The sequence below is a fragment of the Triticum aestivum genome, chromosome 5D, assembly GCF_018294505.1.
Source record: "Triticum aestivum cultivar Chinese Spring chromosome 5D, IWGSC CS RefSeq v2.1, whole genome shotgun sequence".
Taxonomy (NCBI): Eukaryota; Viridiplantae; Streptophyta; class Magnoliopsida; order Poales; family Poaceae; genus Triticum; species Triticum aestivum.
The window spans coordinates 339,149,731-339,163,245 of record NC_057808.1 but is presented as its reverse complement, the minus strand read 5'-3'; positions in this window follow the sequence as shown (position 1 = coordinate 339,163,245).

Genomic DNA, 13,515 nt, shown 5'->3' with positions numbered 1-13,515 from the left:
AGTTCTTTTTCTGCCTCTTGGCCTCTGGGCCCTCGTTGTAAAACACCTTCCACGTGGCGCCGTCTCCGGCGCCGTGCACACGACCATATTGCGACCGCTGGCCCAAAGGGAGTCCCTTAAGTTTGTTCAAGGCCCGGTTGAGAGGGGTGTCCCACTTGGGCCTCATTGGAGAAGTAGGGCTTTCGGCTGCAAGTTGGTGTTGCTTCTCCTGCAGAAGGAACGTGAATCGTTTAGGAATGTGTAGTCGACTAGTTCTGGAGCTAAATGTAAGGTGGTAAAAGAACAATTACCATTAGTCTAATCAATCTCCTCGTGATCTCGTCCGTGTAAAAAACCTTCTTTTCCTTGTCCCACTTGTAGCGGGCCCTGATGAAGTCACGCTCCAAGGGGTTGGTGAACTTCGCGAAGGGGTCTGGGAGTGTCGTTTCCCAGCAACTCCCGGCACTCGATATGCCTACTATCTAGCACAAGTCATGCCAAAATTTATGGAAAATTTCGGCATGACCTTTGCTAAAAAATGGACATATCGAGCGCCTGAAATTCTTTGGAACGGAAATGAATCAACATTCCGGCGTTACATAGGCCACTCGGATCATTTACCCTGCACATAATCATCATGTCCAAATGACATGTCCAAATTCCAAATATGACATGTCCAAAACATCACATGTCCACATATCACATGTCCACTAAAAAACCTAGCTAAATTCATAACTAAATAGATAACCTAATTAACCTACTACCCTAACTAAAAAATAAGTAAATTAACCAAAGAACCTTAGCTAGCAGAGAGAGGAGGAGCGGTGGGGGGCTTACAGAGGGTGCAGGCCCGACGACGGCCGAGGTTGGGAGGGGTCGGGGACGGGGCCGGGGTCGGAGTCGGGGTCGAGCGCCAGGGCCGGAGCTGGGGTCGGGGTCGGGGATGGGGACGGGGCCGGGGCCGTGGGCGAGCGCCGGGGTCAGGGGCGAGCGCAGGGGCGCGGCGAGGGCAGGGCTCTGGCGGCGGGACGGGGGAAGAGAGAGTGCGGATTTGGGGGAAAAGAGGCGGGATGAAGAGAAAGTGGGGATTTTGGGGGGTTAAGTGGACATAGCAGTAGCGCGTTTAAGCCAAACACGCTATAGCTAAGTTAGCTATAGCGGTTTTACGCAGAGAGCGCTACTGCTATTACAGGTAGCTATAGCGGTTTTATGAGGAAACCGCTACTTCTACCTTGACTAGCTATAAATCTTTTCCAGAAAAGCGCTACTGCTATAACCAGTACCTATAGCAGTTTTCCTGTTTGTTTCCTTCTATTTTCTTTTCCTTTATTTTATCTCACTTTTCTTTTCTTTTTTTTCCACGAGCAGTGAATGAAGGGAAGGCGATATATATTGCATCATTTGACGGTTAAGTATGTATACAAAATAGGAACATATATATTACATCATTGGACCCATGCATAATGGCTAAGTGTGTATACAAAATAGGAACATATATATTACATCATTTGACCAATAACATACGGTTCCTCAGCGTTGACATTTTCGTTTTTGAGTGAGCTTCTTCCCTCTTGTTCGTTGAAGAATAATTGAGCCCCTCATTGTGACTTTTCCTTTTCCATGGAGTAAGATTTTTCTTAGGTAATGTACTATTGATTCTTCTTTTGACGTATACTTCATTGTCATCGTCATCTTCCCTCATTGGGTTACCGTACTGGTCGTAGTCTTCCTCGTTGGCGACTCCATCCATTCCAATGATGTTCCTTTTGCCTCTCCTCACGGCAACACGGCTGGGATTGCGCGGGTTGGTTATGAAGAAGCATTGTGTCACGTGCTTAGCGTGTACCCATGGCTCATTTTTTGCGATAGCGTTCACGGTAGCGCTCTTGGCATCAGGTATAGTCATGGTAGTGAAATACCGGTTTTCTTTTTCGACATTCTTAGCCCATCTGACACGGAACATCATCGTATTGTGCAGTCCAGAGTAGTCAAGCTCCCAGATATCCTCGACCCTTCCGTAAAATCTCTCAGTTGCGCCGTTGTCGCTGCCGGTCATGCATTTCGTCGTCACCCCTGAGTTATGATCATCACTGTCCATATCTTTGGCCTCCGTGTAGAACGTGTATCCGTTGATATCGTATGCCTGATTGGTGACAAGGTTGGGCGAGGGGCCATGTGCTAAGGCGTATATGAGCAATCCGTCCTTAGAGCCCTCCTCCAGGGGAAGAGCAATAATATGCTGTTTGAACCAATGCAGGAAAGTGGAGTTGTGCTCTCTAGTAACTTCGGCGGCCGTCATGCATACCCCCCGGTCAAGATACTTCTTTGCGATAATTTCTTTGTGCAGTGCCACGAAAGGATCTACCTCGTCTAGGTGTTGTAGCACTACCAAGTTTGCTTTGTCAAAGTCGTTGCGTCGATCTAAGTATGCCATGTGCAGTTCCCTGTGACCGTTGGAGTGACCTTCTCCTTCGAGCCTCCCATCGTGCTTGTTAACGAGCAAACAAACACCAACACTAGGCGGCTGGTCTGCGCCATATAGAAAATTCTCGCAGAAAGAGATGCACTCTTGTGTCAGATAGCCCTGGACGATGCTTCCATCCGGACGGGACATGTTACGAACAAATCCTTTGATGATCCCATTCATCCTCTCAAACGGCATCATGTTGTGCAGGAATGACGGCCCAGGTCTATTATGTCGTCCACAATATGGACACACAGATGCACCATGACGTGAAAGAACGCGGGCGGGAAGTACATCTCAAGCTCATTCAGTATCACAACGATCTCTTCCTGTAGCCTTCGGAGCTGTTTCACACTGATCGATTTTCGAGAGATGACGTTGAAAAATTTGCAGAGACCAATAAGTGTGTCACGAACGTGCTTGTCCATTATCCCTCTTAGGGCAACAGGTAGTATCTGCGTCATCATCACATGACAGTCATGGGACTTCATCCCGCTGAACCTTTTCATGTCCGTGTCTAGATATCTGCTTATCTTGCCACAGTAACCGGAAGTAACTTTGACTCCGGTAAGGCACTTAAATAATTGATCGATCTCAGCCTGACTTAAGGTGAAGCAAGAAGGGGGGCAATAATCCTCTTCCTTTACTTTCTTGCCCTTCTTCTCCCGCGCCTCTGTCTCCGTCTCTGTCTCGTCTGACTTTTTACGGGGCGGCATGTGCAGATCTTCCCTGATATTCAAATCTTGCAAGTCTTTTCTTGCCTTCGGCCCATCCTTGGTCTTATCCGGCATGTTCATCAGTGTCACGAGCAAGCTCTCAAGGACATTCTTACAGATATGCATTTGATCAAGGCAATGAGGTGTATCGAGTTTGTGCCAGTACTCCAAGTCCCAGAACACAGACCTCGTCTTCCATACCTTCAGCAGCGGCTCCGGCACCTTTTTCATCGCCTTTCTTGGCGCGGGGCACTGTTCCCAGTTTTTCAACAGCTCATCGATTACGGCGCCGCTCCGCTTACGTGGAGGTCCTCGATGCTCAGCGTGACCATTGAATAGATATCCACGGTTTCTCCACGGGTCGTCCGGTTCGAGCCATCTTCGATGCCCCATTTACACGATTTTCTCAGACCCGCCATATTTCCTTGACGTTAGCTACTGAGACATCGTATCATCCATGCACCGCGTGCATCCGCAATATCCATGGCACACCTGGCCTGCGATATATCCGTAACCGAGATAGTCGTGCACCGTCGTGATCGGCGCGACTCTCATGTAGAAATACTCGCCTTTGCTGGCGTCCCATGTCTTGGCCGGTGTTTTCCATAACATGTCTAACTCCTCTTGAAGTAGCCCCAGATATAGATTAATATTATTTCCTGGTTGAAAGGACATGCGGTGCCCCCATGTGTTTTTGGTAATTGATGACATTCTCTATGGACTAATGGTTGCATTGAGTTATATTTGAAGGATTTGTCCATAGGCACTTCTTGAAGTCCATGTTTTGGTTTCAAGGAGTTTATGTGTTGACCAAGGTGCTATTAAGGAATTATCCAAAGATTGGTCATGTGAGAGTTGAGCTTATTGCAAGCATGTCTTGAAAAAGAAGATTGTGTGATCATTCATGCTTACCTTCAAGGCATCATCCAGATGAAGAGAGTTGGAAAGGTTCAAGGTTGATCAAGACTAAGTCAAGAGTGAATCAAGTTGATCAAATCACAAAGTAGAAGATGTACCAAGAGGGATCAAGTGATCCCATGGTATGGTAAGCATTGTCCATTACGCTTTGTGTACTAACCCATAGTCTTCATGAGAGTTCTTTGTGGGGTTAGGTTGCGGTGTGCACGTTCAAGTGATGCATCACGAAGAGATCAAGTTCTTGAAGATTGTCGTCCATTGTGGTGACAATGGACTTGTGAAGATGTGCCGAAAATTGGCTCACTCATAATGGAGTATGGGGGAGCAATCTACTAGTCTTCACCGAGCCAACGCAATCAAGAAAGGTGGTCCTACTTGAGGAAGTCAAGATCGTCTACATCTAGCTCAAGTGGACTTTGTGCAAGGCAAAGGTTTGGCCTTGATAGGTTCTCTATTTTACCGGTCTCATGGTGGTAGTTGGGAGACCGGGTTATAGGATCGATGGTCGTACTATCAAGGGGGGCTCTCGATGAGTAGCTTGATCGTATCATTCGTAGAGAGCTCAAACCATTGCATCCTTGCATCATCTTTCTTGGTTCTTGTTTGGTTCTCTTTGTGAGATTTTGAGCTTATGGTCATCTTCTTGACAAGCTTGAGTTCATCGAAAACGGAGTTCACATGCTTCTTCTATTGCGTTTTCGGTGTTGGAGGTTTTACCAGTCTTATTCGAAGAAGGGTTCTCACCATTTTATTATGGGCCTTTTCTAATTTGATTATTATTGTTATTTCTATCAAGATTGTGTTATCCCTTGTCTCTAGCTTTCCAACAAACTTGGTTTCGTTGAATTCGGAGTCCGTTTACAGAAGTTGTGTCAGTTTTGGTGTCCTTATAAAAGCTGCAGCGGTACTACCGCTCGTGGGAGTGGTACTACCGCTTGGAGGGGATGTAATTTTTTACTACCGCTCTTGGGAGCGGTACTACCGCTTGGAGTAGTACTACCGTGGCTACTTCCGCTCCGGACCAAAAACTCGTCACAACTCCAGCGATGGTAGGCACAGATGTATTTTTTAGTACCGCTCGCAAGCTGTAGTACCGCTACCCTTTGAGGTAGTACCGCTACCCCTAGCGGTAGTACCGCTCTGTGCGGGATGTGAGCATAACGGTTGGATTTTTCCCCACCTATAAAAGGGGGTCTTCTTCCCCAATGAACCTTATCCTTTAAGCTCGTGTTCTTCCCCCATTGTTGACCTTCTTCGAGCTTGCTATCTCTCAATCCCTCCATGGATTCTTGCTAGTTTTTGGAGGAAAAGAGAGAGGAGATCTAGATCCACATTTCCACCAATCACTTTCTCCTCTATGTGAGGGGAACCCCTTGGATCTAGATCTTGGAGTTCTTGGTGTTCTCCTTCTTGTTCTTCCTCTCATTTTCCTCCCTAGCATTAGTTGCTTTGGTGGGATTTGGGAGAGAAGGACTTGGCACTCCGTGTGCCCTTGCCATTGCATTTCACTACAAAAAAATACACTTCCGTGATGATACGTGTTTGTCACAGTAGGTCGCGTTTTTTGTCATGCATGTACATCCATGACGATTTTATGACAGAATCAAGATAGTCATACCTATGCTGTCGTAGAAGTGTTCCATGACATTACCAAAATTATCATCACGGAAGTGTCCACTTCCATGACGATAAATCGCGCGTCACAGAAGTGCTTTCGTCAAGGGTGACCGACACGTGGCATCCACTGTAACGGAACGCCGTTAAGCTATCGGGTCGGGTTTTGGATTCGATAACCCGTTAACAGCCCCGACCAATGGGGATTTTCCACGTGTAAAATAATCATTGGCTGGAGGAAACACGTGTCGGCTCACCGTTGGGACAGATGTCATCCGCTCATTGGACCGAAGGCGCCTATGATACGGCGACACGTGGCATGGCCCAACAGAGGCCCATTCCTGTGAAAAGGCCGGCCCGTTTGACTTGGTCAAAAGGTGGCGGGCCGACCCACGAAAAGCCTGTTAACGGCATGTTCGCATATAGCCCATTTACAACCCGCTAACCCAGGGCCCGTTACGCCCTATCCGAATTAGGCCCAGTAGCGTCATCTGGGCCGTCCAATATGATTCAGCCCGTTTTAACTTCCGGCCCATGTGTGGCCCATGACTTGTTTCGGCCCATATGAGGACCTTTGTAACTCTTGGCCCATTAACGGCCCGTGGTGAAACTAGCCCGTAATGAACAGTGTATCACTTTATACCCATTAACGGCCCGTTATTCCATTGGGTCGTTTCCATCCCAAGTTATCTTTCGGCCTTCTCAGGGCCCATTGATTCTTGGGCTCATTTGCAGCATTCGGTTACGTACGGCCCGTTACTGTCATTTTCTACTTGTGGGCCAAATTCAGCCCGTCGTTACAGTCGGCCCGTTTGCGGACCGTTAATACGTTGGGCCGTTTTCATGTCAAAAAAACCCATTGAGCTGTTTTCATAGAGTTGTCAAATACGGCCTATTAATGACCCGTTATGGTCCACGAATAGTACGGCCCATGATTGGCGAAATGATGATACGCCCTGTAGAAGGCCCATGGATCCTACGGCCCGTATGAGGCCCATGGATAGTACGGCCCGTAGAAGGCCCATGGATCATACGGCCCGTAGAAGGCCCATGGACCCTAGGCCCGTAGAAGGCCCATGGACCCTAAGGCCCGTATAGAAGGCCGATGGATCCTATGGCCGGACGAAGGCCCATGGATCATACGGCCTGCAGGAGGCCCATGGTTACAATAGTCAGTGTGTTGCCATGATTATTTTGGCCTAGTTACCAAAAATAGGCTATTGTGGCCACTAGAAAAAATAGAAAAAGAACAGCAGTGACTACAAGCAAACAACTAAACAAGACAATAAGGAAATAAATAAGCAAGCAATTAACGCTAGCCTATTACCGCTATTACACATATTACATCCACTGGGCATCAAAGTTCGCCACCAGTGCAAATATAGGGAACAAAGCAGCACATTACATACACTGGCCGTCAAAATTGGCCACCAGTGCAAATAAACGCAGCAGCAAAACAAGAGCATAACTGAAACAACTTCAGAAGAGCTCAAGAAACGTTATCCTGGGTATCCACCATGCTGGCAATAAGCTTAGCAAGCTGATTAGCTTTGTCCTGTTTGGCGCTAAAATCCTCCAACGCTTGCTGTTGCACCAGAAAGTATGCATCTGAATGCTCCAGGGACTTCCGCAGTCCTTCCACTTCTTGTCGCAGCACAGCTGATCGATGTCTTTCAGCTTGTAGTTGAGACTCAAGAAACCGAACTGATTCAGACAGTGAGTTTGAATAGCTTGTGCAAGCGGTAGTGGCCAGTAACTCGAACACTAAACCAAGACAGGACTTTGGGGTTGTCTCGCTGTCTTCAAGATAGTCTTCCTTAGCTGTTTTATCAGCTTTGTTGGAGACCAACAAGGATGTGTCACTATCCTGAACCTTATCTGCATTACTTCCTTTACCATTGCTTAATAAGGCACTCTTCCCCAATATTCTGTCAGCATTCTAAAAGAAGAAACAAGCAGACACATAACAAGTTTAGCATGTACTAGTATATGAAACTCATTTCGGTGAACCAGTTCATTAGTAAGGTGGACATGATTAAACTACCAAGTCTTCTATTGCCAAGTACTAGTACATAATAAAAGCATCAAACAAACATATATCTATGTCCTATGGTCACTGCATTGTCTTGCCAAATCAAAATAGAGACACGGTTCAAATCATATCAGTTCAAGACAAAGCGGCAGTGAAAGAATACAAAGCGTGGGAAACTACACGGCACAACAAGATTTCAGATGGGTACCACGGGTCTACATGTACAACAACACTATTGGCTCTGTTGTGATGCTAGTAATGTGCATGATATGAAAGTCAACTGTATACACAATTGAAATTGAAATCAACAGAGCTATTGATAAGAGCAAACCTGTTAAAGAAACATGTGTGAACATACCTGCTGTGCCATTGGAGTTTCGATTGGACCCTTCAATTTAAAAATAAGTTTGTATGAGTAAATACAGTGATACAAGATAAAAGCAATCATAGTTAAAAAAGGCGCGCCTAGGCTCTAGGCGTTGGCAAAACGCATTGCGCATAACTACGCATAATCTGTGCATAACTGCGCATAAGCATGCGCTTTGGTCAGTAAAGCGCAAGGCGGTGGCAAAATGCACAATTAACGCCTAGCGCTTTTTTGAACTATGATAGCAATGGAATCTTAAATTAGAACAGTTGTTCTTCAGGTTTAGGTACTTGTTCTACATGAACAGAGTACAGTAAGACGCAAGAATATAATACTTAAAAATAGAAAATGAGCTCATAGACCTTACCACATTCTTGGTTCGGGACCAGTACAGAACAAGGCGTTCCCAGTCATCGTCCAGTAAATGTGTCTCAGGAGAACGTAAGGGAATTTGATGAGTTTCTTTGCCGGTGAAGTACGTTTTCTTCAGGTAATTCCGATACTGCCACCAAGCATTCTTGAAGATAGCAGAGGTATTAGCACAGGTTACCTCATCCTGAGTTTCCAAATCGGTCCTTCTCTATAGAGAAAAATGGGAAAATTTGTTGTATTATAACCATCATGGAGGTAGGATGTATGGGACGAAGCAAAGTAATTGCCATGAATAACATTACTTACACATAACTCCTGGACAAACACCTGCAACTGGCATTTTCCTTCATCTTCAGTATAATATTTCCAAGATGGGAAGATACGCACATACGATTTAACAACATCAAATGCGATAGATGCTAAACTACGACTAGCTGGTTGTGCTTCCTCCACAGGAATAGGCGTACTAACTGGTGGAGTTGGGGTTCGCCGTGATAGTACTGGCCCTTTGGGCACTGGAGCTACCTTACTAACTGCTCTTGTTTGGGAGCTCTGTGGTGGAGACGGTGTTGTGTGAACAGGAACTGGGTTACTATTGGCTGGGGTTGGGGTTAGATTGGGTGAAGCTGGTTCTCTGTCCATCGCAGTAGGGGTACAATCTGCGAGAGTTTGGGTTATGTGTGGTAGGGCTGGTTCTTGTGCATGTACAACCGGGGTGCTATCTCCACCAAGAGGTAGCACTGTTTTATTTGAAGACCGTGTTTTTAGTCCGCTAGATACTGGCATCACCCGCTCCAATTCAAATGGCTGATAAACAGGAAACATAGTTGAATGTACAGACAATGTATGAGAGACAGATGCAATAGATAGTGTGGAAAAAAGAGGGCATGAAATAGTTGACATGTATATTGTTTAACTAAACCGGATAGCATGACATAATTTCACATATATGATGTCTATCTAAACTGGATAGCATAGCATAACATAATTCAAAGATACGATGAATAACTAAACAGGATCACATGACATAATTCACCTACATGTTATCTAAGTAATCAGGATCGCATCATTTAATTCACATATGTGATTTATATGCTAAACAGAGGGCATTCGATATGATGTCTGAACTAAGAACATGGTGTTGAATATTGTGTATATGATGTCTAAACTATGCAATGCAAGACACCGTATGCATGATATGAGCAGTATAACCGTGCCAAGTTAGAGCATACACCTCAGTGGGGGAATAGGACTGGTCATCTGTCTCTGAATCCATCTCCGAGGAGCTATCGGGACCCAACAAGAGATCTGCTTCGACAGGTAGCACTGTCTGCTCGGAAGGCCTTGTTTTCACTCCAGATTTTTCCATCTCCCACCCAAATGGCTGATTCACAGGAAGAGTAGTTTAATGTACAAACATTATCGACAAATGGAAATGTAATGAAGAAAAGGATGGGCAAGATATCATTCAAATATATGATGCCTGGTTAAACAGGATGGCATTGCACATTTCACATATATTATGGCTGGCTAAAAGACATGAGACTGCATAATTCCCATATATGATATAGAAACTAAACAGGTGGCATTACAGAACATGTCTAAACTAAGCAGATGACATATATGATGTCAAAAGTAGGCACTGCAAGGCAACATATGCATGATATGACTAACATCATCATGCCAAGGTAGAGCAAACACCTTGGGGGGTAAATAGGAGTGGTCAGCGGCATCTGAATCCGCCTCAGAACATATATCTTCCTCTGGATTACAATCTGGAGAGGGGTGGGGAGGGTTTGCCATTGAACCCACCATGGAGCGATGTCTGCATGACATTGTATTGCCGCGCAAAACTCTTCTCTTTTTCTCTACATGTTCAGCATGACTGTGTACAATATCTGACATGCATACGAAAAAATATGGTGAGATTATGTAAGGAGAGCATGCAGAAATTTAGAGTGATGGTAACAACCAGTGGATCGACGTTTTTCCGTTGAACAAAAATAGCCCTAATGGATCGACGTGAATGTATAGTAATAAGTGATGCAACAAGTGTACAACCTCTTTCTCGTAGCTGTGTCGACCTCAGCATCATTGGGTTGGTCGCTGAAGCAGTTGAGGCAGAGGTGGCTGTCGGAGGTGTGGAGGAAGATCTGAGGAATCTGTAGACGGCGTCCAGGGCACTGCTCTGTTGTGATGGATCGTTCTGTCGTTGGAGCAGCTCCGGTGAGCCGTAAGACGTCAAGGCTGAAGCAGCACAAGACAGACATCGTCAATCTCAAGTGGGATTCTAATAGCATCTCCAATAGATGATGTAAAATAGATGTAAAATTAACATCACCAAAAACCACCTGACTACAACAGATGAGGTAAAACTGTTGACTCTGAACTTAACTGTCGAAACTGAAATTTACTGTGGAATCTGAATGCTACTGTCGAAACTGAACGCAATGGTAGCAGAGAGGCACTTGACATGTAGTTTAGGGAGGGCCTGCAGTTCATCTTCAACCTGCACCCCCTGAGCCGCCAGCCACCACCGGCCGAACCGCCGGCCCCAGCGCCGCCTCGCCGCCCCGAAACAACTCGCCACCGCTGCCCCGGCCAGCCCTCTAGGCCCCCGCCCCCACCCTGAACCCTAAGATAGATAGTGGGGTACCTCTCCGACGAGCCCCCGTCCCCGCTGCGGGTGGTTCTTCCTTAACTCCAGCGAGCCCCCCCAACCCCTGAAAATCGACTGACCCAAAAGTCAATTCAGTCGACTGAAGTGTGGCTTAATCGGAGCAGAGCAGCAGCACGAGCGAGGGGGAGAGCAGCAGCAGCAGCTGGGCGAGCGAGCGATCGAGCGAGAGCCGGAGCAGCAGCACCAGATCCGGCTGGCATGGACGCCACCGCCGAAGGGGCCTCACACTGGGGGAGAGCCGCCATGGAGATGTCGCCCGCGGCGCCAGCTTCAAGGTAGCCGCTCCATGGGGGTGCGGGATGGAGCACCATCGGCGCCGGGAGGTCGAGTTAAGGAGAATGTGCGATGCGATGAGTGTACAACCTCTTTGGTGGCGCCGAGTAGGCCTCGGCTTCGTCCGAGGAGTCGGTGAGGATGCTGCGGTTCCGGTGGAGCAGGTTAAGGCGACGCTATGGGGATGGAGCAGCCGCGATAGACGAGGCGATCGTCGGAGCAGCTCCTTGGAGGTGGAGGACGGGCCGGCTGAACCGGCGGGACGGCGAGATCGACGACGGATCCTCATCCGGGGAGGTGGACGAGGGACGTCGAGCTGTTGCGGTGGACGACGTCGTCGGGGAAGAGGCTCCGGCTGGGCAGCGGTGACGTGGCGGACGGAGGAGGGTGGGGTTTCACGGCTGGAGCGGAGAGGTTATGGCGGCCTGGGATTTCGAATGGCGAAAAGGGGCCGATGGGAGGCGGTGAAGCATGACTTAGGGACGCACTTGTCCAAAATGTAGGGTGTGTTACAAAAGTACCCCCCACCGATTTGAACTAGCGGCCCTTTCGGCTCAGGGTTAGAAGGGGGGTTTCGCGTGTCGGGATTTGGCAGCTGGAGGGAGTTTTCGCGCGCGTTGTAATTTTGGGATAGCAAGGCGCGGGTTGTGAAAGCGCCAGTTTTGGGAGCACGATATTTGAATTTTCGGGATATAACAAGACGCGGGTTGAATTTTAGGGACAAGCCTAACGTGTAGTAATATTGTACTTGTACGTACCAAATCAATTCGCACTTCCCTCAACCAAGAAGAAAACAAAAAAAATAAAACTATTCACACCACACAAAGAGAGAGTCTTGCCCCGTTTTACTATACAAATGCTATTCAAAGCTACTCCCTCCTTTCCATCTATATAGGGCCTAATGCGTTTTTCGATGCTAACTTTGACCAAATATTAGAGCAATGATATATGACATGCAACTTACACAAAGCACACCGTTAAATTCGTCTGTGAAAGGTTCTTTCAATGATATAATTTTCACATTGTGCATGTCATGTACTATTAATCTTGTCAATAGTCAAAGGCGGTCTTAAAAATCTCATTACGCCCTATATAGATGGAAGGAGGGAGTATGAATCCATGTTATGTCCGATTAAATTTTTTCGCTTGCTGTATAATGCATGTAACCTACTCATACCAACATTTTAGTGCATTCCAAATGTCTATACTACCGCTGCAATTCGAACTAAATTTGAATTCGTTTCTCTATTTCAATAAGAATCTACAATCATGATTGTTGCCAACTTCAACCATCATAGTTTCCTTGCTATCCGCCAGATATAAATCGGACGGCCTATAATGCAGGATGGCAGGCACACCATCATCAACAACTCCGTTTTTTTATAAGAGTAGAGATAAAATATATTAAATGTAGTATAACATGTTCATAACCACACCATGTGTATCACCGTTATATATATTCACACATGCGTCGGTTTGAAACACTATGATAAATTCTTCAAATATCCGAATTCGCTTTTTATAATGAAGTATATATGATCTCTATTCGTCTTTTACACCCACACAACCCTCTTATCTTTGTAGCTAGCGCTAACTTTCTCTTGTGCATGCACACGCCCGCATCCCTCTCACCCTCCCTCAGCATTCTCTAGCTCCATCGCGCAAATTCGTCTTTTCACTTTAGGTCGTTCACCCACGGTGTGTGTAGGCCCCCCAGCTCCTTCTTTACGGCACACATCGATCGATATGCCTCTCTAGCCAGGTGTGCCTAGCACAAACACAAGCTTCCCCTCTTCTCTTGTCACCGTCCATGCCTCACTCCCACCACTCTTTTCATCGTTCTCGTACTCGCACACTCCTCCCCCTCGATATAGTATGCCTCTCGTACCACCTCCTACATGCATCCCTCTCTCTCTATCCTTCTCCTCGTGCCTCATTTGCTTCTAACACACACATGCATGTATACCGATCGATCTCCCAACATATACCTAGATCGACTTTAACTACCCCCCCCATCGATCGACGTACCTCACAAGTTATGTCTCTCCTTTCTCTAACAAAGGGCGATTGATCTTCCTATGTAGTTACGTCTGCTTACCA